Below are 27,670 nucleotides of genomic sequence, written 5' to 3'. Positions count from 1 at the left end.
CAAAGTACAATTTTTCTGAAATCCCACTACCAAGAGAAAGCCTTTGTAAAACATCTTCCAAAGAGCTCTCTACGTGTGTGTGTGTGTGTGTGTGTGTGTGTGTGTGAATGTCAATATAGCTATACATTTTCTCAAAGTTGGGGCCTAAAAGACATGCTATTTTGAAACTGATTTTTCTTTCAGTCAACAATTAGTCCTGGTCTTGCTCTACGTCAAGGAATTTACAATCACGTCATTCTCAGTGTCTGCAGTGTGCTCTGTTGTACGTATTATCATAATTTGACGAGCCTTTTATTGTAAATTAAGCAGCTTAGAACTCTCATATACGTGTCGTTTTTTGGACACGCACCTAGAGAGGTACCTAGGAGGGGGATTGCTGGGGCTTTGGCTGTCAGTCACCTCTCATCGGATCTTGAGGTTGTTTCTAATTTTCTGTCTTTTTCAAACAATTCTGCAATGATCCTCGTTCTGCAGAATGTAAGCTTTGCAAGGGCAAGTACGTTTTCTGTTGCTTCATAGATGAATTCCAAATGCCTATGTTGCTATTTTTGAAAGAACTGAATAAACACGGATTTTTTTCACATCTGTAGGAATACAGTCGATTCTTGACTCAAAGTTTTCACTGCTCTGGCTATGTCCACGGATGACCCTGAAAGTGCCATGAGTATTGATTTGGGGGTTATAAATAAAGTTTAGCAAGTAGGCAAATTTGCAAATACAGGATTCACAAATAATGAGGATCAACTGTATTTCATAGGATATATTCCTAGAATTGGACTTGTTGGATAACAGAGTATAGTACTTTGTTTACTGATAGATACCATTAAATTTCCACCACGCTTCATGAAAAGATATATTAACTTACTTTTCCATCAATGGTATGTGAGAGTGCTCACTTTCCCTCATTCTTGTCAACCTTAGGCCAAATCTGTTTTCACTGTTGTTGTAGACCTGGATTAGGGGGTCTCAGATTTTTATTTTGATGACAAAAATCACACAGGGAAGGACAAAAATTAAATTGTTAAACCAGGAGTGAGATGTGGTCTGGGGATCATGGGCAACGGGTGCCCAGAGTCCCTAGAATGCCTCCTGGAATGTTAGGTTTCCTTCCAGGGCCCTCCAGGTGCCCTGGATGCCTTCTTCCCCACCCCCAGGGGTTCCACAGAGTCCAGTTTGAGAACCAGCACTCTAGGCCAAGGTTTCATTGTACAAGAAGGTAGAGACGTATAGGCATGGTTCAGACAGTGGCCTCAACCTTGGTGGGTACATCCTCCTCCTCCAGCAGGCTGTGGGAGGCTTGGCTCTCTCAGGGACCCTGTAGTGAGTGAGCCAATAGCTTGGCCAAGTGGTTGTGCAGCTTAAGGGCTGGTGGGGCCAGTACCACCTCACACTTGTAGCTGGTACCCTTGGTATCCATGCTGTGTGTGATGGCAAACCTGTCCTTTCAGCTCATCTCCTCTTCCTCCTCCTGGTCAGTGCTGTTGTGGATATATAACAATGTTTAAGAAGAAACAGAGCACTGGAACACTTTCTTCACGGGCCGCAGGGAGACATGAGGCTGGCAGGGCAAACGGCTATAGACAAGGACAGTGTGGACCACACTCGGGTGGGAGATCGTCTGCGAGTTCTGTGACTGGCACTTCAGTCTTATTCTGGATGAGGCTGAAGAGACCTTCTAGATTGAAAGGGGAGCAAAAGGCCATCTCCAGGTCTAGAAGCAGCTGCCGAGATTGTGGGAGTTGAAAGTCAGGCCAAACTGTGTCCTCGTTCAGCACCACCAGCCCGAATTCATGGCTTTTGTTCTTGTGTTTTGTCCGCAGGAACATTTTGACCCTCTCCTGGGAGACGTTGAGCACATCAGTTTTGGAGTTGTTGAACGACTCTAGCTTTAGCAGCGACATTTCCTCTGAAAGGTCCAAGCAGATGATCACCTTCTGGACAGTTGACCCTTGGCATCTGCACCTGGACCTCAGGGGCTAGCCAGCTTGGGGCCAGCTCCTGGAGGGTTGAGAGTCGCCTCATCAGCACTGGCTGCCCAGTCCTCGGCCCCATCAGGGTTGGAGCACGTGGGCCACGCAGCTCAGTGACTGCTCCTCCTCCTCCCCTCTCCTCTTCCTCCTCCTCTTGGCAGCTTGAAGAGGCGCAGCATGGTTGCAACATCCCAAATCTTTAATGTCTATATTCTCAGTGGCTGGCATGGTGCCTGGCGTGTTGTCAGTGTGGAATCAATGATGGTTGGTTGGTTGATTGAGCGAATGAATTAATTAATTCATATTTCACTTCAGGCTCTTTATTCCTCTCCCATGTAGTTGTGGGTTTTCTAGATTTCTCTGAGTCTAATCTTGACAGTAGTCTCTGGATGGATTCTCTGGGTATTTCTACCCTGACCTTTCAGGAGTCCAGACGGCAGTGGGAAAGCAAAAGTTCTGAAGAGCAACGATGATTCGGGGGCCCAGCTTTTTCTCTACAATGGCCAAGAACTACTAGCAGAAAGTGCAGTTACCTTTACAAATCCTATAAGCAATTGATTTTTCAATTCAGTAAATTATGAAACATCTTTTAAACCAAAGACAACACTAATTAACACCAAAGAAGATTAAGCATGCACTCAAGTTTTCCACTAACTTTAATGAATTAGTTGTGTTGCTGGAACAATACTCAGCACTAGAAGAATAAAGGACAGATATGTGCTCCCCAGTCTGCTGGGCCTGGAAATGAGGTCTCCACCTCATTTGCAGGGAAAATGTTCTTCAGTGAGCATCCACAACTGAGATAATGAATCTATGCCCAATTTTACTTCCAATTTTATTAATAGATTATTTTATAGACTAATGCAATTATAAATTAGCTATTCAACAGCACACAATGGAATTCATGAAATCTGGTTAAATGCTTTCCTTGATTGCACTGTGTGTATAACATCTTTAAAGTAGGGATTTGATTCTTAATTCACACCATCAATTAATGTTTGCACACATTGTATTAATCAATTCCCTTTGCCAGGAGAAGTCCCAGTTGTTTGTTGGTAGGGATGTATTAGCATTTGCTGGTATCTCTAACTACTAAACTGAAATTCCTGGGGAAAGGGAGAGAAAATATTTTTTTTTTAATTTATGTTTTTAAATATCAAAAGACTCTCTTACGTTTATGATATAGTAAAGGTAAAAAGCAGGTTCAAAATCATATGAATCGTAGAATGACATTATTGTTCATCGTCTAGAAGAGTCTAGAAGAAAATAGCCTAAAATTTTGACCATGGCAGACAATAGGCTTCCTGATGACTTATTTTATTTTCTTTTTGCTATCCTGTATTTATGAATATTTTTCTCCAGAGAACATGTATCATTTGAATAATGATATATAGTGCCTTACATCTATATATACACTAAAATATACTGAAAACTTCAAAGCATTATATAATTTCTAGGAGTCCTGCTATTCAATAAATCCTTGTGTAAATGGACTATAAAAATCTGTCACATCCCAGAATGGAATGCTGACTGTGACAAATGAATTTAATTATATTACAAATGTATGATATCACCTCAGTGAAGGGGGAGGGGGAAAGGAGCTGACCTATGTAATTTCCGAAAATGGTATTTTGGATATTGTAAGAACTCTACATAAACACTTTACTCTAGTTGGTAAATTTGTTGCTTACAGGGCTGTGGGTTGAACAAATAAGTAAATACATGTCAGAGAAAGAAGTTACAAATATGCAAGAGGGAAAGGCTAGAATGTCCTCTATGGTGTTGGATTACGGTAGGAAATACTAGTATGAAATTATGTTCATTTCAATATATATTTATATACACATGTGTTTTATTTATTTTAATATTTACATTAATATATACTCACCATTTTAATATAAATCCATGTAGATAGCTACATACAGAAATAAATGTAGATATGTGTGCGTACATGGGTTAGTATACACACAAGTATTTCCTTGCCCTGTCAGCTGGCAAGGCTTAGAAGTAATGATACCCAGCAGCAATAAACATAACCAGTGTCCAGATCTTGGTTTCTAAAGGCTGTTCTCCAATAAAAACAACCAGGGCCACTTGGAGAAAGGGCTGGGACAGGGAAAATGACATTGAAGCATCTTGAAGTTCCAGAAATTATATCTGAAATTATTCCAAAATTAAAAAAAAATTTCAAATCTATTCTAGTATTTTATAAAACTGGTGGTCTAATTATTTCCACTATTCAAAGAAATGGTGTGTTAATCACTATCTCGTGGTTCGTTATTTAGCAGCAATAAGTGAAGAATCAGTCTGCCTGGGTTTGAATCCCCCTTATTATATGTAACCTCAGACAAGTCATTTAACTTTTCAGTGCCTCAGTTTCTTCCTCTGTAAAATGGGAAAGATAATGTATCATGGGGCTGATGTGAGGATTAAATAAGATAATACACAAAAAACATTTTCGTGTCTGATAAATGCTGAATAGTACTAGTAGTAGAGATCTTCTAAAATGTCGCAGAAATAACCTGAAGAAATCAGTTTTTCCCCCAAATTCTTTTAGGTATAAGTCAGAAAATGGGCCAAAAAGTCAGAGGTGAAATGGACCTGACTGTGATTGTTATGTCCAAGTGGGCACCAGAAGGAAAACTAATTTAAATAAAGCACACATTCATTTCATTCTTTTTCTACGTAATAATTTAAGCTAATTTTTCTCTTGAATGTTAACAAAAAGTTTCCTAAGTTGCTCTATTCCTTCTATTTTTTTGTTGTATATTCTTTGTGGGTCAGAAGGACCAAATACCAGAACGTCACCTGTGAGATGCCCTGTTCAGCTGGATGCAAGAACTATTTAGGACTTATTATGAATAAACACTTATATTTTTCTAATATTCCTAGTATCGTGAAACTCTGGAGCGTTCCTGCAAGGCTAACTACATAACCTTCAAATGCTTTACTTTTGGGACCCATTAGTCAGAATCATTACTAAGCAGAGTTGAGATTCCTTTTTTTAAAAAACACATTTGCTGATATCTGATTGAAAGAAACACTTCTGGAAAAATCCTGACTTTCGTATCTCATTGGTAACTAAAGGAGAGAGGTTTTAGAGATTCCGTTAATTGAGGACAAGGGTTGTCTGATTTTATCCCGCATCAGAATCACTTGGTGAAAGCACAGATTCCCAGGCCCACCCTCGGAGTTTAAAATTCAGTTGATCCGGGGTGGGACCTGAGAATTACGTTTCTAATAAGCTCCAGGATGATGCTGATGCTGCCGTCTGACCACACTTTGGGAACAACTAGTTTAAAAGAACTATGTTTTAGGACTTATTTTACCTATTGTGGGAATATGGCTAAAACCAAGAGACGCAAAAGGGATGAATTCAGCTCCCTGCTGAGTCCCAAGGGTGGAATCAACTGTCATTGTTTTCTCCAGTGCTCTAAACAGTGACACAACTTTTTGTTTTACCTCCAGGCTTCCCGTGCAAAAGATGTCGTCTTGCTGCTTATCCACTGGGTAGAATCGGCTTCTTCAAATGTTTTCTGTATGAACAGGAATGCCATGAGGTATGTCTCTAGTTCAGCGGTTCTCAAATTTTATTGTGGATAAGAATCACTTGGTGAGCTTATTTAAAAAGCACATTTCTAGGCCCCACCCAGGAGCCTTTGATTTATTAGATGATAATAATAGCAAGCATTTATTATACATTACTATGTGCCAGGTGCTATTATAAGCACTTTACTTGTGTGAACTCATTTAATCCTCACAGCAACCATATGAGGTAGCTACTATTGTCATTTACAGATGAGGAAACTGAAGCTCAGAATGGTGGATCCTGGATGTGCACCCAGGCAGTTGGCTCCAAAGCCTTTTACCCACCATAACTCTATCACCTCTCGTCTGGGGTGAGGTTCCTTAATCTGACTTCCCCCAAATCTGACTTCCCTAAAATAAGGAGGTAGATGAAGGCAGTTTATTGGAGTGATGGTCCCAGAAGCACAAACCAGGGAGCAAGAAAGTGAGGCAAGGAAAATGTACATTAATGAACAGGTTGTTGCCATGGGCAACCAGGGCTTAGTCGGGCTGGGGACCCTCTAAGGAACCATGAAGAACATGCCTTAGAATTGCTCTACTGAAGACAGGAGAAACTGGGGTATTTATTCTGACGCCTTTCCTTTATTAGTTGAAAGTTGTCTAGTTGGGCATGAGTTCCTTGGCACTTACAAGCTCTTTAAAGCCCGAGAAAGCCCTCAGTAGAGATTGGAGATTAATAGAAGGACCTGTCCATCATAGCTGCATTTGCCATGCTGGCAAACTGTGAGGTGGGTCATAGGGATTTTGAGCAGAGCATCAACAGGAATCTGCATTCTAATAGGAATCTGCATTTTAATATCCCGTTTGCAGGTAGGCCAGGGAATACACTTTGAGAAACATTTTTCAAATTTGAGCACGACCTTGGGCTGTCCCGAGGTGGTGGTTCAGGCCATGACAACAGGGCTCTAAATGATATGAAACAGGACGATTTTCATCCACAGCCCCCCAAACTGTACCCTAAGAAGTGAGCCAAATTCACAGCAGTTCACAAAGAGCTGCAGTTGAGTCCTGCCTTCTGTCCTAGAGTGACACATTGCACAACCAACCAGGGACAGAGGGATCTAAAAGATCACAAGAAGGTTAAAGTTCTCTGGAGAGGGGAGAAGTTTCTGTGTCGTATTTCCCTTACGTCTAAGTTTTACACTTCACATCTATTGAAAAATTCATCACCGACTCTCTCACCCCCCCACTGATAAAATTAAATAGAACTCAGAACTCACATCATGAGGAGGATAGAAGATGAAGCTTAAGAGGCATCTAGAAGTAATATATTCAACTCTTGTCTCCCATGGCACTGACTGAGTCCTGGTGAAACAACACAACGCTAAAAGTGTAGTGAGAAAGAACTAGAACTAGAAATGTCAGATCTGAGAGAGAGACCTAGGAAAGCTTCCACTTCAGGGGCTGTAAACTCAGATGCCATTGAGGAACTGAAAAAAGATGGAGTCTCTCATGTTAAGGCTCTAAGATGGAGCTGGGAGGACATGAAGAGGAGGGGAACTAATTCCTTCTTCAGGATGAACTCTTGAACTCCTCAGATGCCTGAAATGCATCTGCAAGTCTTCCCAAGGAAGATAAGATTATCGGGACAGAGACCTCATTCCTGTCAGAGTCATCTCGTACATTCCTATGTTTTAATGGCTTGTTTCAACTGACCCTCACCCCAATGACTACCTTGTGCCTAGAATTTGTTAAAAGACATTCTTTCCCCTTTTTTTTTCTTTACCTTTGTTAGCCATGACTATAAAACTTTCCCTCTCCCTTCAATGGCCGGGACACAATTCAAGTGCTACTTAAATCTCTGTTCTCGGGCTGCAGTCCTAGCAAACCCCGAATAAACTTCTGTTTGTTTAAGTCTATCAGAGTCTACCTCACAATTGGTTGACACTGTCATGGGCCAGGCAGATATCATGGCTGGTTGTGTAAGTGTATGCAAAGCAATTGTAAAAACACAATAGAGAGTGGTGAGGCCTGTGGCAAACTGGAGAATACACACTCTGTCTAATTTTCAATAATACTGGGCTAGCCAAAAGCAACAAAACAAAACACTTCAGGACTCGCATTAGTCTGCAGACTACTAATATGTGAATATTCAATCTACTCTGTTCCCCTTTAGTTGAGAACAGACAGTTTCCTGGGGTCATTGAGGGACTTATATTCAGCTGGTACATGCCGATAAAGCCATACTTGTTCTGAATGGTCAGGGCTTGGCTATATGTACATATCCTTAAATATTTGACTATCACCTCTGAGTTCATGCAACTAGCAGACTAAAGGACTGAAAATACATCCACACTTTCTTCTGTCCTCTGCCCTTAAAAACTTAACATTTTGCATTCATAATATGGAAAAATTTTAAAAACTATAAGCAGGGTATAGATAAATGAATTTATCTGTGTAAAATAAGATAATTTTCCAGTTGAAAGGGACCTTAGCTTGTATTAAAAATTCATTGGGAAAGCAAGTCTGTCAGCAGGATACCATTAATGATCTAAACCTTTGTCAATCTTTCTTTTGTTGACAATTATATTCCTAATAGAATACCTGTACATGTGCTCTCATCAAGAATATCTCAAAACATATTGAAAAAAACCTCTCTACTTTAATTTTTTAAAATGTATGTTTATAAATACAAAGTCTTGCTCTGTTATTCTCAAGAACTTCAATAAAAAACCCCAAGGTTTGGCAACAGTCAACAGTTAAACAAAACAATAGGTTGTACCACCAGGAGGTGAGCTCGAGGAGGTGAGGATATTTTCTATTTTGTTCACCTCCATATCTCCAGGCACCTGGAATCATGCCTGTCACAAAGACACTCAGCATGTTGCCATAGCTTTCATTTGCTAATTGGTGGTGGATATCAGCTGCCTGGAAGATTTAAATTCTGAAATATTTCAAAACCAACTTTTGTTATGCAGAGGTCTTGTACCTCCAATTGCTCAGTAACGAGAGAAGTAGGAGAGGGAATGATACAGTAAAAGGGCCCATCTGGAAAGGTTTTAGTAAATAGCAGAGGTTGATGGCAGAGTTTGAAGGGATGGGGGTTAGGGGTTGAGATGAGGGCGAAGCAGAAGAAGTGGGCATTCTGAGCATGTGTGTGGTGATTCAGAGCAGAGAGGTGAGAGAGAGGGGGAGCAAAAGTAGGATTCCTCAGTTGAACAGGCAGCACAAGACAGAGGGGAAGGAAAAATAAGACTGGGGGGTTGAGGGAGAGGAGTAATTGGCAGCCTTGAAAGCCATTTTGCCAAGAGTTGCTGGTATCTCGCTAAGCTTTGCTAGTCTGTAGTGCTCTATATAGAGTGAACGCAAAGCATTTGCTAGACAATGCATAATTGACCTTAAAAATACCCTATAGGGAGACCTATAAGGGAGATTATTGCACTATACCCGGGAAACGTGGGCTGGAACAACCAGAGAGAAAGACAACTAGATCGAGGGCTGGCCTTATGGACCAAGAGGCCGCTGCCCCAGGCTTGAAGTGAGCCCACCCTGAAGCAACATGGGAGTGATGGATTTGTTGTTGTTAATGCCGTGGAGTCGATTCCGACTCCTGGGGTGCAGGTGGGGGGCATTTTGCACTATTCCCCTCATCTTCTGGTGCTATTTGAGGCCAATTTTTTCAGAAGTGAGTGACCAGGTCTTTCTTCCTAATGTGTCATAGTCTGGAAACCTGTCCACCGTGGGTGACACTGTGGTGGCATAGCTTTCAGCATCATAGCAAGCTGCAGCTGCTACAGTATAACAACTGCCAGGTGGGTGGTGTGCTTCCCTGACTGGGAAACAAACGGTGGTGAGAGCACCAAATCTTAACCACTAGACCACCAGGGCTGGCTGAGTGATGGATAGTTCTTATTATCTCCCTACAAAGATGGCCTGGGGAGTATCTGTTCCCAGGAACACAGGAGCTTGAATGACTGTGTACATTATCATTCTTTTTTTTTTTTTTAATTTCATTTATTTTATTTTGTCCATTCAGTTTTTGTTTTTTTTTTTTTTTTTTTCCGCTGAGAAAGATTCGCTGAGCTGGCATCTATTGCCAATCTTCCTCTTTCTGTATGCAAGCCGCCGCTATGGCGTGGCCACTGACAGATGAGTGGTGTAGGTCCGTGCCCAGGAACCAAACCCAGGCCACTGAGGCAGAACACGATGAACTTAACCACTTGCCACTAGGGCTGGCCATCTTTTTTTTTTTTTTAATTTTTTTTAAGTAGATATGTGCATAGAAGTTAGATTATGCATTACCTTTTTTTTTTTTGACTATACCATAAAAATGTTCTATGAAGCCTTGTAACTGTAATTTGGCAAGGGAAAGCAGGATCTAATGGAAGACTGAAGAAACTTTTGATCCCTTTAGAGCTATTTGGAGATTTGCTGAGCAAAGTCAGAGAAGGTTAACATCTAACCAGGGCTTAATTTATGATCTGAGTGTACAAATCTCTTTCAAGACCATACAGCTGACTAATGAATCTATTAGAGAGATTAATGCTTATTATCTGCCATTTCAAGCTATGCTGGTTTGTGCTAACTTGATCCTTGCAATATGCTGAAACCTCCCGAGGTTCATCTGATCAGTGGGCATGTTTCCCAAGCCCAGTGCTCCCACAGTTAGAAGTGGTGGGTTGAGAGGAGTCAGCCTCCACTCTTGCTTTGGCTTCTGTGCCTCGAAGCCCATCTCCAGCACTACTATCACCCAGGAGGCTGGCACACTCCCCCTACCCCATCAGCCTTGCTCAGGACTTGCCTGGAGTAGGTGCAGGCAATGTACCTGCTGCAGGGAATTGCCTCCACCCTCAGGCAGCCAAGTGGCCACCTCCCTTACAGAAAGTAAACATTTCTTTCCCATTGCCACTCACCTTCAGGTCTCTCCTAACCCGCATGTCATATACGAGAGCAAGTGAACCGTGCTGTATATCCAGACGGAAACAAGCCTCATTAAGGCAGAAACTGGTAAGGCAGGGCTAACCACCTGATTCATCCACATCAAGCCCTGGAGTCTTATCAGCAACAGTCCAATAGGGTCCTCCTTGTCCAGGGATCTCTTTTCCTTTAACTCAAAGTCACATGGTAACAGCCAGGGGTTCTGTAAAGAAAGACTGAATCTATGAGATAGGGTGATAACCATAAGCATTTAGTCTTTACATTTTGCATGTAACTCTCTGGCCCAGATGATGAGCTCAAGTGGAGTCAAACCTACTCTTATTATCAAGAAGCACAGCATCTCTCTCAAGGACCAACTCACCACTTCTTGAACTACCTAAGAACATCAGGGGCTTTCTCAAACCAAAGGGAAAGAGAGAGAGCTGAAATGTACCACACTGGTCTCATACCACTGTCACCTTGACTGTGGGTATCGCTGTTGAGTCTGATCCCACACAGGCTGGGGGCCACTTACCCACTATTACAGTGAGATCCTTACTGGTTGAAGGACGCCTGGGCCAGCACTATACCAACTCAAGATTGGTCCAAGGTTACAACTCTTTTACTTGACCTTCAGGTGCTTCACATAGCTCCCAATGTGTGGCACTTCCCCAGGGTATTTGGGCTCAGGTGTATGCTATGCCAGTAGCAACTCTCCCCACATCCTCTCCCACTGCTCTCTGCGTTGAATGTGGGTTACTAGCCCTGACATTCCCTTCCCTCACAGAGAGTTCCTCTTTGAGGCTTTTTCCTGATGGCAGCTGTCAGTGGACCTTTCTCAATCAAAGAGAGATTCTCAAAGTGTTGAACCTCAAAAGAATAAGAGTTGCGGCTCCTCAGTCCCTCTTCTCCTAGCAGGATCCTTCATCCCAACAAAATTTTCCTACCTCTCTCTCAGAGAACAGCTCTGTAAGGGGCAAGGGTCCAGAGCAATGGGCACATCCTACTTTCCTTTCCCCTGAGAAGGCTTGAAGAGAGACTCTTTGAACATAAAAAATATTGGCCATTTCCACTGCCCTGCCCCTACTCCCTCCCAAAATTACAGAAAAGAAGAATATAGTTTCTGCTCCCCAGGGTACCCCATCATGAACAATCTATAGCAATTTCTGATTCCTTCTGCTAAAAAATTATTGTTGGAGGGCCGGCCCCGTGGCTTAGCGGTTAAGTGCGCGCGCTCCGCTGCTGGCGGCCCGGGTTCGGATCCCGGGCGCGCACCGAGGCACCGCTTCTCCAGCCATGCTGAGGCCGCGTCCCACATACAGCAACTAGAGGGATATGCAGCTATGACATACAACTATCTACTGGGGCTTTGGGGGAAAAAATAAATAAATAAATAAAATTATAAAAAAAAAAAAAAATTATTGTTGGGGGTTAAAGAGTAGACAAGAGGTCTTAGCCAAGGGAATCATCTCTGTTCTGCTATGGTCTGGATTTTTCTTCTTCAAGGTTCTACTAATTGTCCTCTGTCAGTCTACTCTGCAATATCCCCACTCTCAGGTCTGCTTATGCATTTACTTAAAGTTCAAATTTTATTCTTATCTTTGTCTCTTGCTGTCTTCACAGGTGGGAACCTGCACAGGTGCTCTAGAAATTTGAGCTGTTGTTTTACTTGTCATTCCAGGTAGATTTGTCTTCTGTCTGTTTGCAAAATGCTGCAGCTCTGCTCTCTACCCTGGGCAGGGGTCAGTGTTATGGACTGAAGGCTCATGTTCCCCCAAATTCATGTGTTGAAACCCTACCCCCCACTATGATGGTATTAGGAGGTGGGGCCTTTGGGAGGTAATTAGCATTAGATGAAGTCATGGGGGTGGAGCCCTCATGGATGGAATTAGTGTCCTTATAGGAGTCCCAAGGAGCTTGCTTCTCTCTGCTCTCTGCCATGTGAAGACACAAAGAGAAGTCGGCAGTCTGTAACCCGGAAGAGGCCTCTCACCACAACCAGACCATGCTGGCACCTGATCCCAGACTCCCAGCCTCCAGAACTGTGAGAAATAAATTTCTGTTATTTATAAACCACCCAGTCTATGGTACTTTGTTATAGCAGCCTGAGTTGACTGTGACACTCAGCAATCTCTTTTAGTGTACTCTGGTCTGTGGGAGGGTGGGAGAGATCTTTATTCTGCTGCTCTTGACATGAAGAGTTACTTCCTGATTGAGGCCTGAGCTGGCAGCAAGTTTTCCCCCAGTAAGGCAGAAACAGGGATACCATGACACTTCCCACACGACACCACCGAACAGCGGTTCTGGCTCCTCCAGTTCAAGGTGCATGTCTGTTCAGACATCTCATGCACCATGTCACATGTTTGCAAATTTATTTTAGTTTTGGTCACTGGCAATTTAGGCACCTTTTCCAAATCTGGGAGGTGAAGAAGGGTCAATCATTCAATTGCCCCCAGGGCTCAGGTAGTAACCAGGGTCTTAAGTTATCTTTCAATCCATGCATACAATTTGCATATTGAATATGCAGGAATGTTCCTGAAGTCCAAAAAAAATCTGTGCACTCCCGTTTTCCTTGAAATATAATTCTTAGTTTATCTTTTTCTATCTCACTCTAAATAAAGGCTTGGGCCCAGATAAATATTTCTCTACTTCAAGAAAAATAACATAGCAGGTTCAAAGATGAATAAATGAAAACTGGCACTGAATAGGAAAAACTCATTTCTCCTGTGTGTTTCTCTTTTACTCTCACACTACTGCCACAGTCACAACACTTTTGACACCAGAGGTGTGGGTTTTTTCCCCACACCAAGCAATTTTCTATGACACCAGCTTGGTGTCCTACAAGCCAATTCAATTCTGACACTAACCGGAGTTACTGCAGACCCCACAGGTTAAGGGGTCTGCCCTCCACTTCAGATACTAATCACAAGTGGTAGGTCCCCAGGTTTCCCACAACTTCTATCCCACTTGGTTATAATTTGAAGGTTCCCATGACCCTCCCCTTGGATTTGATCATTTGCTGGAACAGCTCACAGAACTCAGGGAAACACTTATTTACATTTACCAGTTTATTATATAATAAAAGATATGATAAAGGATACAGATGAACAGCCAGATGAAGAGATACTTAGGGCGAGGTCTGGAAGGGTCTCAAGGGACAAGAGCTTCTGTCCCCATAGAGATGGGGTGTACCACCCTACTGGCATGTACATACGTTCACCAACCCAGAAGCTCTCCAGACCCCATACTTCTGGGATTTTTATGGAGGCTTCATCATGTAGGCATGATCAATCATTAACTCCATTTCCAACTCCTCTCTGTTCTCTGGAAAATGGGCAGTGGGCCTGAAAATTCCAAACTTCTAATCATGTCTCGGTGTTTCTGGTGACCAGCCCCTATCCAGGAGCCCACTAAGAGGCACCTCATTAGAACAAAAGACACTCTTGTCACCCAGGAAATTACAAGGGATTTGGGGGCTCTGCGTCAGAAACTGTGGTCAAAGAGTAAATATTAGAACAAAAGATGCTCCTAGTGCTCTTATCACTTAGGAAATTACATGGGTTTTAGGAGCTCTGTGCCAGGAACTGGGAGATGAGAACAATATATATGTTTTCTATTACTTCATGGGCACTCAGCTTCAAAGTCAGAGAAGTGGTTGGCGATGGTGGGGACTGTGGCACCCTGAGGTAGTTACTAGCCAATTCCAGTTGATCTTTGTCATACAAAGAATGTGAAATTTCCCTATTTTTAAATTTTGGTTCAGATTTTGTAAAAACACTGTGTAGTCCAAATTAAACATGTCTGCAGGTCAGATCTAGGCTTTGGACTACCAGTTTGGAAGATGTGATGGGAATGATACTGTCTGGGAAGCACAGAGGTAAAGCCCTGGGCTTGTGCTGTAAAGTAAGCAGGAGGTCACTGAACTCACTTTGCAGTTGTTTACGTGAGAGTCTAGTCAGAACCGCTCAACATCTTCAGCACCGAAATTCACCTGTTACTTCTTTCCTTGAGGAATAAATCACACACATTATGAAAAACAACGTATGCAGGTTGCAGCATCCTCTAGCTTTAGCTGACAGAAAAGAGCTATATTCTCTCCTTAGTCCAGGGGGAAAAAGATTCAGAGAATATTGTTTTCCTTGATTAGAAATTCTAATTTGGAAGTAGCTAGGCGATGAGGAGAGGTTGAGAGGGGTGGAGTATGTGTTCACTAGTGCTGTTTTCCCCTGCGTCTGGGGGAAAGAGGGCAAGAGGTACTACAGTTTCTATATGATGAAAGAAAATGATGGGATAAAAATGGAAAGAGGCATATTCAATTATATGGATGTTTGCAAATATCCATGAGGCTGGAATCATATAGTCAAAACATCTGGATGAGTCACTGACACTGTCAGCCTTTGGATATATGCCTGGCATATGAACACTGCAAGGGTGCTGTTTCCACTTATAGATGCAATGCCTTTCTCTTACTTTCTTGATTCTTTCACCCAACAAAGGAATTCAGAGTCAGTCAATTTAGTATTCCTGGACTATAAATAAGGCATCCATGGAGCTGTTCTATCCCTTTCATAGCCTAGGGTACCAGACAATTCTTAGTGGTCCCCTAAACTAAGTAACATTCTAGGGGGCTCATATTTAGAACACATGCATAACCCTCATGCTATTTCATTACAGCTAAATAAGTTGCACACTGAGAAAGCTGGTCCTTTGTTTGCAACGGTCCTAATAATTAGCAGTGTCCATGGTTACAATAACAAATGCATAGAAAGAAATTCCTGATTAAATAATGAAGAAGGAAATGGATATGAGTGAGTACAACCAGAGTTTGACTTATTGGGCAGAAAAAAGCAATTTAATTGTACTCAAATGCATAAAAATAATGCTAATGGGTACGTCAAACTTGGCAAACAAAACAAAACATGATCTGACAGCGGATCTATTGCTTTAATTAATAGACATGATTTTTAATTAGACTATCAATTATCTGTAGGTAAAAAAAGTATTGGAAAATTACTTTTTTTCTTAATCTTTCAAATCTGTATTCTTGGAGTCCTATTTGAGTCATCTTTATCTCCAAAAATATCAAGATACCAAGGCCTGCTAATTGTTACCTTCATAAGCTTTTCAAATCAACCCTTCCCTCCTCAGTCTCTCAGCTAACATCCTAACCCAGAGCTTCTCAAATTTCAATTATATTGATAAATCTCTGATATATATAAAAAAAATGTATATTTTGGTGTAGCTGCTGTGGGTCCAGGGACCGCACTTTGTGTAGTAAGGCCTTAACCTATGCTTTCCACACAATATCCTCCCCACTCTACCTTCAATTCTAACCTCATCATTGACTCTGTAGGTAAGTCTCTCTCTTCCAGCTGTTACAGGATCCCACTGGCAGATAAATGTTTCTTACCTGCTGCCCTGGTTGTTTCAGTAAGGGATCAACTTCCCGTAAAAGGAAAGAGACTCAGGATCCTCCAACAGTTGAGGAGGGAAGCACTGAGTTGATGACTCTTCTGGAAAACGCCTGCTGAGCAAATAAAGCTGGTGGTCTTCTCCTAAACTCCCTATTCTCTGTGCAATCCTTTTCTAGTTGTGATCTCTGCTACCAATATCACACCACTCCCAGAGGATTCTCTGCCGCCACTTTAAAACCCTCACCCGGGAATGGCCAAAAGCTCTTTGTCTTGGTTATAGTACTTAGCACAAAAACGAAGTAGTGATAGAAATTCTAAAGGACATTATGGTAATCAGATTCAAGTCTCTGATCTTACAGCAGTAACTTGAGCCCCAAAGCCTGGTATAATTTTCTCAGAAGACTATCTGACCTTCCTTTCCAACTCCAACTTCCATTATGATGACACCATCTTATTGCTAGTGTTCTGGAAGCCGTTTCCCCAACAACTAGACCCAGACATAAGCCTTCCAGACACACTATATTCTCCCAGTGAGTTCTGCTTTCCAGTTGGGGGATATTTCACGGCCATGGCTCAATGGCAGACACAACAAGTGATCTCATCCTCCCCGAGCAAGCCCACATGCACGCATTTGGTGATCCAGCTGAGACCTACCTCTCCATATACAGAAAATGGTTTTGTCCACATCTATAAAACGGTCACAGCAATTCCTTAACCATCAAATGTCTGTAAATTATATAAAATACAAATTAGCAAACATTAATCAGGGCGAACCTATCCACTAGGCATAACAGGCACAGTGCCTGAGGCCCATGATACTTTTAGGGGCCTGTGAAAATGTTTTAATTTTATTTATTTTAAAATAGGAAGAAAAAAATAAACATAACAATGTGAACATAATAATAAGTGCATTATATTAATGTGGTCGTAAAATATAATTTTTAATATCTCTTTTTGAAGAAAGGGACCCACAAAAGCAAAAGTGCCATGGGCCCGTTAGTCACAATGCAGCCCTGACTGTAATTAGAGGGTCATTCTCTCTGAGAATGGTCCTCAGAGTTTATCCAAAGTCCTCTGGCCGACTGTCTAGGTCTTCCATACCCTGGCCTCACAATATACAGCCTATTCCCAGTTTTCCTAGGGGGCTTAGGCCCTCCATGTTAGCCAAGCTGGTCCTTTTCCAACTGTTACTTAGGGGAGAGCCCCAGGTCAAGCTTTCTTTCGTTAATGTGTCTTTACTCATCTCTTCTTCCACATCTGGAAATCTCCACTCTATTAATACAGAACCTCCCCATTTTAATCACGCCTTTTTTAATGAGGCCTTCCCTGATGGCAACAGCCTGCATTGATCTAAGTTCTAACCCACAGCACATTTGATTTACCACACGTACCAGAATATAGGCAACCCCTGATGGGAAGCAATGATTGATCTTCCCAATGAGAAACTGCCCCCAAGAGAAGAAAAGGAGGGTTGGCCAGTTTAAATTTACAAACTTTTGGTGATGTAGATGAAATAGTCGAATGTCTACTTAACATGTTTAATTTATTCATTTAAATACACAAAACTTTTAAAAATAGCTTTTTATATAAAACCCTATCTTGATTTAGAAATACTGCCTTTTGGTCTCATCTCCCATTTCATGAGACAGTTTTATTTAAACTCCTTGTTGCAACTTAAGTTATTAGTCATCACTAGGGCTATACTTTGAGTCATCCAACACAGTATCCAGATGATATCATCTTCACTTCCAGCCAAGTTCTTTACTTCCAAACAAGTCCTTCTGAAATCCTTTATGGGGCAATTGCTAGGAAATTTATTCCAAGCTAACAGTAGCTTTTCACATAACAGTAGGACTGTTTGCTTACATTCAATGTAATCACTGAATCGCTTTTAAAAAATGATCTTGTTTTAAACTAGCTTCTTTATAATAACAGCCAGCATTTGCAACTGAGAGGTCACAGCCTTCAGAATAATTACTACCTCTTTGTTTAATCTCTGCATTCCTTTTAAATCAGGTTCATCACTTGATATCTATAAATCTCAAGCTATTACTGATTGAAGTGGTTTCAGGTTATGTTGTTGCCTGTTAGTACTTTATTGTTCAAAGTAAAATCATTGAGAAAGAGCCCCAGAGTGAGAGGCTTATAAGGACTAGAATTTAAGACCATTCGCTCTTTTTCTGAAACAGTTTAAAGGACAAAATTTTGCTCTGTATTTGAGCCTATATATTTGCCCCAACATCTATTTGGCATGATTTGCTTACTGTTGCAGATGTGTCAATCTCTTCTCTTCCACCCCCAAAGGGATTGTTTTTCTTTTCCATTTTTTATGATCGAAATTCTTAAATGTATACAAACGATAGAGAGACTAGCTCAATGAACCAAATGTACCTATAACCCAGCTTCAACAATAATCAATATATGTCCAATCTTATTTCACCTATAAGCACACCCAGTCCCCCTACCCTGATTATTTTAAGGCAAACTCTAAACATCATATCACTTCACCTGTTAATATCTCAAAAAAAAAAAAACACCCATACATAACACCATTTCCAAACCTGAAAAAATAACAATAATTTCTTAATATAATCAAATATCCAGTGTGCACATTTTTGTAAAAACATACTGTTTTTACATTTTATTTATTTCATTGACCAAAATAATATTTACATTGTGATTGTTGGATTTGTTTCATTTCTTTTAACCTACAGATTCCTCTGTATCTCTCTTTTTCTTTTTCTCCTTGCAATATTTTTGTTGTTGTTGTTGAGGAAGATCAGCCCTGAGCTGACATCCGATGCCAATCCTCCTCTTCTTTGTTTTTGCTGAGGAAGATTGGCCCTGGGCTAACATCCACGCCCACCTTCCTCTACTTTATATGGGACGCCGCCACAGCATGGCTTGACAAGTGGTGCGTTGGTACGTGCCGGGGATCTGAACCTGCGAACCCTGGGCGGCCAAAGCAGAGCATGCGCACTTAACGGCTGTGCCACCAGGCCGGCCACTCCTTGCAATATTTTATTGAAGTAATTTGAGTTATTTGATCTGAAGTTTCCCACAGTCTGAATTTTGCTGACTGCATCCCATGGTGTCATTTAACACATTTCTCTATGCCTTGTATTTCCTGTAAATGTATAGTCAGTTCAGAAGGCTTGATCAGATTTATCCTTAATTATTATTTTTTTTGGCAAAACTACACCATAGAGAGTGCTGTGTACTTCTCGTGTGAGGTACGTAATGTCTCCCTTTTTGTGATGTTATCAACCCTTAATAATCACTTCCTGGTAATTCAAATGCTAGTATTCTGACTGCGTCACTCATTCTTTATTTGTTAGCTACAAGTTTTCTGTAAGAGAAATTTCCCATAACAACTATTTGATTATTTTTTGCATAGTAGAGGCAGGATAAACATTTGATTCTTAATTTCCAGTTTAAAAAGTAACGAAGTGGGGCTGGACCCACTGCCTGGTGGTTAAGTTCAGTGTGCTTTACTTCAGCAGCCGGGTTCGCAGGTTCAAACCCTAGGCATGGACTTAGACCACTCGTCAGCCAAGCTGTGGTGGTGACCCACATCCAAAAGAGAGGAAGATTGGCACAGATGTTAGCTTGGGGCAAATCTTCCTCAGCAAAAAAAAATAATAATACTAATGAAGTAGTCCTCTAGCATCTTTAAAGGGATTCAATGAGTTGATCTGATGTTTTTTAAGTGTCATAATGAACTTGTGGATTTAAACATATCTGAGGGTTTTAATTCATTATTGATGCTTAATTTGCTCCATCTTTGACCAGTGGGAGCCTATTCTGTATGGCACTTGTCTTTTTAATGTGACCCTGGTAGTCTTTAGAGCTACCTTGCTTTATGGCATGACAAAGTGCGGTAAGCTCATTTTGTGTATGGAAATGTACAATGTTCTTCATTGGAATTAGCCATGTCTCCAAGGCATCACAGTCTAGGTGCCAGGGCTACTCATTGGCAACGGGTTGGTCACTGTTGCTAGGCCATTGTAGTGGACACCTAAGAAAACATAGGATAGACCTAAGAAATATAAATTTCTTTTAAATCAACTTTATTGAAGTGTAATTTACATACAATAAAATTCACACATTTTAAGTACACAAGTAAAGATTTTTGACAAACTTCTAAAAGAGTTTGGATATGCTGGTATTATTTCTTCCTTAAATTTTTGATAGAATTCACCCATGAAATCATTTGGTCTTGGAACATTCTTTGTGGGAAGATTTTAAAATTTTGTGATCTATTAACTTAACACATATAAGACTGTTCAAATTTTCTTTTTTCTTCTTGTTCAGTTTTGGTAACGAGTTTTCTAAGAAACTTGTCTATTTCAATTAAGTTATTAGTTTCTTAGCATAAAGTTTTTGCTAATATTCCCTTATTATCCTTTCGATGTTTGTAGGATCTGTAAAGATAATTCCATTTTTTATTCCTGGTCTTGATAATTTTTGTTTTCTCTCTCTTTTTCTCACTAGGGGCTCATCAATTTTGTTAATCTTTTCAAGTAACCAACTTTAAGCTTGTAAAATTCCTTTTTTTTGTTTGTTTGCTATCTCATTGATTTCTGCTCTTTGTGCAAAACCTTTATACTGAAAACTACTAACATTGGCGAGAAAAAAATAAGAAAAATCCAATGCAATAGATTTATAAGCATAATTTTATTTTTTTCTTTCTATACGTTTAATAATTTTTTGTCTAGCTTCCCAAGAAGGAAATTTAGATAATTGATTTTAAACTTCTTCTTTGGTAATATAGGCATTTAAAGCTTTAAATATCTCCCTCTAAATACTGCTTTAGCTGCACCCTACAAATTTTGATATATTATTTTTTAATTACCATTCAGGTGAAAACATTTTCTAATATTCTTTTGTCATTTTTTCCCTTGATTCAAAAATTATTTAGAAATCTCTTATTTAATTTACATACATTGGGGGATTTTCTAGAGATCTTGTTATTAATTTCTAGTTTAATTCTGTTGTTGATAGAGAATAAACTGCATAAAATTTCAGTCTTTTGAAATCTAATACATTTATTTATTTATTTTTATTGAGGTAACATTGGTTTATAACATTATGTAAATTTCAAGTGTACATCATTATAATTTGATTTCTGTGTAGATTATATAATGTTCACCACCTAAAAAGTAATTACAATCCATCACCACACACATGTGCTTAATCATCCCTTTTGCCATCCTCCCTCCCCTCTTCCCCCTCTGGTAACCACCAATCCAATCTCTGTCTCTTTGTGTTTATTTGCTGTTGTTTTTATCTTCTATTTATGAGTGAGATCACATGGTATTTGACTTTCTCACTCTGACTTATTTTGCTTAACGTGATACTCTCAAGGTCTATCCATGTTGTCACAAATGGTAAGATTTCATCTTTTTTTATGGCTGAGTAGTATTCCATTGTGTATATATACCACATCTTCTTTATCCATTTGTCCCTTGATGGGCACCTAGGTTACTTTCAAGTCTTGGCTATTGTGAATAATGCCGCAATGAAAGTAGGGGTGCATTTATCTTTACACATTCATGTTTTCATGTTCTTTGGATAGATACCCAGCTGTGGAATAGCTGGATCGTGTGGTAGTTCTATTCTTAATTTTTTGAAGAATTTCCATACTGTTTTCCATAGTGGCTGCACCAGTTTGCACTCCCACCAGCGGTGTATGAGAGTTTCCTTTTCTCCACATTCTCTCCAACACTTTTTTGTGTGTGTGAGGAAGATCAGCCCTGAGCTAACATCCGTGCTAATCCTCCTCCTTTTTGCTGAGGAAGACCAACTCTTAGCTAACATCTACTGTCAATCCTCCTCCTTTTTTTTCTCCAAAGCCCCCGTAGATAGTTGTATGTCATAGTTGCACATCCTTCTAGTTGCTGTATGTGGGACGCGGCCTCAGCATGGCTGGAGAAGTGGTGTGTAGGTGCACACCCGGGATCCGAACCCGGCCGCCAGTAGTGGAGCGTGAGCACTTAACCGCTAAGCCACGGGGCCGGCCCTCTCCAACGCTTCTTATTTCTTGTCTTGTTAATTGTAGCCATTCTGACAGGCATGAGGTGATATCTCATTGTAGTTTTGATTTGCATTTCTCTAATAATTAGTGATGTTGAACATCATTTCATGTGCCTGTTGGCCATCTGTATATCTTTTTTTTTTTTTTTTTAAAGATTTTATTTATTTATTTTTTCCCCCAAAGCCCCAGTAGATAGTTGTGTGTCACAGCTGCACATCCTTCTAGTTGCTGCATGTGGGACGCGGCCTCAGCATGGCCGGACAAGCAGCGCGTCCGTGCGAGCCCGGGATCCGAACCCGGGTCGCCAGCAGTGGAGCGCGCTCACCCAACCACCAAGCCACGGGGCCGGCCCTCTCCAACGCTTCTTATTTCTTGTCTTGTTAATTGTAGCCATTCTGACAGGCATGAGGTGATATCTCATTGTAGTTTTGATTTGCATTTCTCTAATAATTAGTGATGTTGAACATCATTTCATGTGCCTGTTGGCCATCTGTATATCTTCTCTGGAGAAATGTCTGTTCAGATCTTTTGCCCATTTTTTAATTGGATTTTTAGTTTTTTTGTTGTTGAGATGTATAAGTTCTTTATATATTTTGGATATTAACCCCTGATCAGATATATGGTTTGCAAATATCTTCTCCCAATTATGTTGTCTTTTTGTTTTGTTGATGTTTACCTTTGCTGTGCAGAAGCTTTTTAGTTTGATGTAGTCCCATCTGTTTATTTTTTCTATTGTTTCCCTTGCCTAACATGTCAAATAGCAGACATGTTATTTGAAAATATGCTGCTAAGTCTGATGTCAAAGAGCGTACTGCCTATGTTTTCTTCTAGAAGTTTTATGGTTTCAGGTCTTACATTCAAGTCTTTAATACATTTTTAGTTAATTTTTGTAATACACTTATTTTTTAGTCCATCATATAATCTAGGCTCTTTAGATGATTGTGAATATGATCTCTGTCACCTCAGTGAAGTGGGGTCACCTCCTTCTTCTTGGACTCTATCTTGCTGCCCCATGATCAGGACATTTTCCCTAGGCAGAGCTGGGACAATTACAGGGCTTGCCTCCTAAGCTTCCCTTTTTCTCAGGACTCTCAGCCTTACATTGCTTGATGTCTAATGTCTGAAAACACTTGCCTCAATTATTTTGTCCGGTTTTATGATTATTTATGGTTGAAGGTTAGTGTAGTTCAAGTTATGCCATCAGAGCCAGAAGCAGAAGTCTCTTCATTTATTTTTATTTACTTTGTTTTTGTCTCCTTTTCATTTCATTCTCCTCAGGTGTTATCCGTTGTGTCTCTTTATCCTGTGTTATTTTTAGTGCTGTCTATTTATGGAATGATTTCTTTCTTTTATTTCTAATTCTTTCCTACATTATGCCACTTTTATTTTCAAACAGTCCTTTTTTTCCAATCACCTCATGTCTGAGTTTTTCCAAATCCAGTTTGGGCTCTTCTTTCATTGTTTCTATTGTTTCCTTATTTTATTTTAGCTCATTTGGAAATATTAGTTTTCATCTGTTTTGTAGGCATGTTTTCCTGGCATGATTTCATTGTCCATAAGGACATTATTCTGCCCCTTTTCTCATTTTTCTTTTAATAACTCTGTATAAGATTCTACCATGATTCTTTTCTGTTTGTTACTTTTTAAGTGAAATAAATTTTCCTTTGTGTTTAGAAAGGAAGGATAACCAGGATAGCTTTTCTAGTTTCAGGGCTCTAGAATTCTTCTGTTATTTTCACAATGTGATAAGAAACTCTGAATCTGTGTGTGTCTGTGTGTGTGTCCTCACACTGAGGACCTGTTCATATCTGGATTATTTCCTTCTCTACTAATATCTGGACATTTTCTCCACCTGTTTCCCCACTGTCTCAGTCCTGCTCAGTTTGATTTTATGTGCAGGAGTTTCTCCTCACGGAACGGCTTTGCCTTGGAAGGGAGCTTCTGCTTGTTAGTTTCGAGAGTTTTCAGGGCCCAGGTGGCTCGAACACTGTCAGACCCTATTGGTTTGCTATCTTCTTGTATGCGCACCCAAATTGGATCTTGCAGAACTCTCTTCCAGTTTTAGCAGCTGTTCTCAGATTGACCCGCTATGCTTTCTAGTAAGTGCCTGTTGGCAACTTAGCGGCTGTCAGAAGACAGGCTGCTTTATCTCTGTCTCATCCCATACAGTTTCTTATTGTACATGGGTCTTGAAGCTTTGGGTAGTTTGTCCTCACCCACTGGTGTTTGGGGTTTGTGAGGATACCTGCCATGCAGTTTTATGGTAGATGCTGCCTATGGGTGTTTGATTTTGGTAACCTAACTGCTCTGTCTGCTCATAGGAGAGATTCATGGAAATTTGTAAACTATGCTGCCTCCTCCATCTTCCCAGTATTCTCTGTCGCCAACTGGATTCTGAGCAGGAACCAGGTCACATATCTCTTTTGTAACCCCCATGCCATTTTGTGACAGTGCTCATCACAGAGGAGGTCATCTGATACTTGCTGACTAATGAAAGTTTATGTGTTCATTTTCTATTGCTATGTAATTATCATAAACTGAGTGGCTTAAAGCCACACATATTATAAACTCAGAAATTTGGGCATAGCTTAGGTGGGTTCTCTTTGTCAGCGTCTGTGTCACACTACAGTCCAGGCGTTGGCCAGGGCTTCCATCTCATCAGAGGCTTGATTGGGAAGAGAACCGCTTCCGAGCTCCCTCAGGTTGTCGCCAGAATGCATTTGTAGGACTGAGATCCCTGTTTCCTTGCTGCCTGTCAGCTAGGGGGCTGCTCTCAGCTCCTCAAGGCTGCCCACAGCACCTTGTCACGTGGCCATACCCGTGGACTCTCTCACATCACAGCAGCTTACTAAAGCCAGCAAAAGAGAGACAGTCTCTGATGCATGCTAGCAAGATTAGCCACAAAAATATCATAATATAATCACAAGAGTGACATTGCATCAGCTTTGTCATATTCTATTGGTTAGAAGCAAGTAATATGTTTCTCCCACACTCAAGGGGAGAAGATTATGCAGGGCCTGAACATAGGGGCTGTCCACCACAGTGTACATTTACCTTGGAACCTGATTTATCCTCTTTATTTGTTAAGACTTTATTTGTTAAGTCTTTATATTAATAGACTGTCAATGGTGAATTTTAGCTTAATTCCAGGGCAAACGGTAATAAATTTAAATATAATAAAGAAATATCTAGTTCAAATATAAAAATCTAACATCAGGAACTTGAAAATTCTACTACATATAAGTTGTTTTTAATGCTCTGATTCCCTGCCCTTCTCTGTGAAATGGGTATGGGTATTTCTACCACTCCCAACCTCACAGAGAAAGTATAAAATGATGCTTTTTAGTGTCCTTAGGGAAAATAAGATTTTATATACACCTACCATATTTTTAACTTATTTTGTGTCACCTACGCTTGTGTATATTTTTGAAGTACTTCAGAGAACTCATGTTCAAGAATAACATAGTACCAAAAGCAATTGTTTCAATACTCCAATAAATCAGACAACACAAGTAACCATTTGGAAGAGAATCAAAAGACATGTGTATTTTGGAAATCACATTTTTGGTGCAAATGATGAGGAAAACAATCTTATCCCCCATGCCAGGCCATTGTAAGACTCTAATGAATGAATTCATTGTTTTGGATACAAAGTGGCATTGTTTATTATTTCTGCTTTTGTTCTAATAAATAGAAGTACCCGTCACTTTCATCTCTGCCTCCTCCCATGCTCATTCTGTCTTCTATCTTTAATTTCATCATTTTTTTGCTAGCATGAAAAAGTGCCTCTCTTTGATGAAGGTACACAATCATTTTTCAGTGATGATGTTCTCTATGCTTGGACACGTTCAGCTGTGGGAGTGAGGGATTCTTCTTGTCTGCTTCAATGCAGGTGAAACATTGAACAATTCCTCATATGATGGATGACACGTGGGTGCTGTTTGCTATGGTGGAGCTGCTTCCTCCTAGCAACAAGCAGGAGGCGAGGATGGGAGACTCAGGGATACAACAGACAATGTATGGGTATAAACTGTGCAGGACTCTCTGCCGGTGAATTAATGATTCCCTTCCTTGTGAGAACAGCAATAATAATGATCAAACATTTATTGAATGACTAATACCAGGAGTGATATACAAAATATTTAACAACTGAAACAGCACAGGTATCAACCAATCAGAATGAATGCTGACCATAACAGCATCCATTCTGATGAATCCACGCCCTCCTCATTCCAGTTGTTAGATATTTTGACAACTGGCTATTTGGATGTTAGAGGACTGTCAATGTCAACCTCGCTTTGCTACATGCCTGGGTACTGTGCCAAACACCTTAAGGACATTTGCTCATTGAATCCTCCCAGTCACCCTGCAAGATGGATAATCTTATTATTCCAGCTTGAAATATGAGGAAACTGAGGCTTAAAGAGATTAAATGACTTGCCCCAAGTCATACAGCTAAGAGGTAGTGGGACTGGATTCATACCCTGGTCTGCTGACCTAGGAGTCTAAGCTATTAAGTTCTACATTTTAATAACTCTTGAGGAAGCCACATCCTACCATTCTTTCTGCCTTTATGAGAAATGTGCACTGTAGGAACATGAAGGCTAAACTTTATTACCCTGGCCTTAGGGACAAGGAGAGTAGCCCTTGGCCAATCCATGAAAGAAAGAAATGTGAACAGCTCAGTGAAAATGACAGAATGAAGGATAAGCCCTGGGGCCAGGCCTATGCTCCGGAAATCATTCTGGAGTTGATCCAAGGTTCTTGGAGGACCACAGAAGCCCAAAGTTTACACTGGCCTTCCAACCTGAGGGGGCATTTTTCAGATAATTGTCACAGATCCTAACTCTACATTCCTCTGGTCATTAAGAGAATTTTGTCTGGTTGTGGCTTTTGAAGCTAGGTTTATTTAGAGCAAAGCAAACAACTGGATTCCAGATCTTATGTCATTGTCTTTCCTGACTATATGACTAGCTGTTTGGTTGAATTTTTTGTTCCTCAGCCAGCAGTGACGCCACATCATCACGGCCTGTGAGCCATTCTCCATAGTGACACATTACATTTCCAGAAACCTTATTTTTCAGCTGTGACACACAGGACTGATGAACTCCATATGCCCACCATACTGGCATGAGCTGTCTTCACGTTATGTGCCATTCCCAGGTGTCACCCTCATCCCTTTCTCTCCCATTCAAGAATGCATATGGGAATGCCAAGAATGAGGGTGATGTTACTAGAGGTATCTACTTGGACAACTTTCTTATCCTCTCTGAGCCTCAGTTTCCACATCTGTAAAATGTAATTGAAATATGTATACTTTAGGGTGGGGTGGGGTCAGGGCATGGAAGAAGGCGTGATTGGTCAGAGCAAATCTTTATCCCAGCTTCTCCACAACACTCACGTACATGGACTAGATCAGATTCTTGAGTTGCAAAGAATGAGTTACTAACAATAAAATACCAATATTTGTATTATCATTGTCATTACTACTACTACTACTATTACCAACGACAATGATAATAATAACAGTTGCTATGTATTGAGTGTGCTACAAGCCAAGCACAGTGCAAAATGAGATATATCTCATATCTCATTCATTCCTCAAAACAACCCTATGAGATTAGACTTTGTATGGGTATGTTTTACCATTGCTCTGGCTTAGAGGAATAGGCCAGTGAATCCCAGGGTGGAGGAACCAGATCTAGGTGGTCCACGTAGAGACCCAGAGGCCTCCAGCCTCCACCAGCCAGCATGAGCATCGCCTGCTGCTGGCAGCAGGGAGCTGTGTCGGCTCTCAGTGCCAT

At 40.7% G+C, this 27,670-nt stretch overlaps 1 pseudogene; it reads right to left on the bottom strand.

The window, feature by feature from the left end:
- Positions 1-1,237: 1,237 nt before the first annotated feature.
- Positions 1,238-27,670, bottom strand: LOC101396940 (BRISC and BRCA1-A complex member 1 pseudogene; annotated as a pseudogene).

Source organism: Ceratotherium simum, chromosome 5, assembly GCF_057802395.1.
Source record: "Ceratotherium simum simum isolate JZ-2026a chromosome 5, ASM5780239v1, whole genome shotgun sequence".
Lineage (NCBI taxonomy): Eukaryota > Metazoa > Chordata > Mammalia > Perissodactyla > Rhinocerotidae > Ceratotherium > Ceratotherium simum.
Note: the sequence above shows the minus strand (reverse complement) of the source record. Positions and strands in the feature narration are given on the sequence as shown.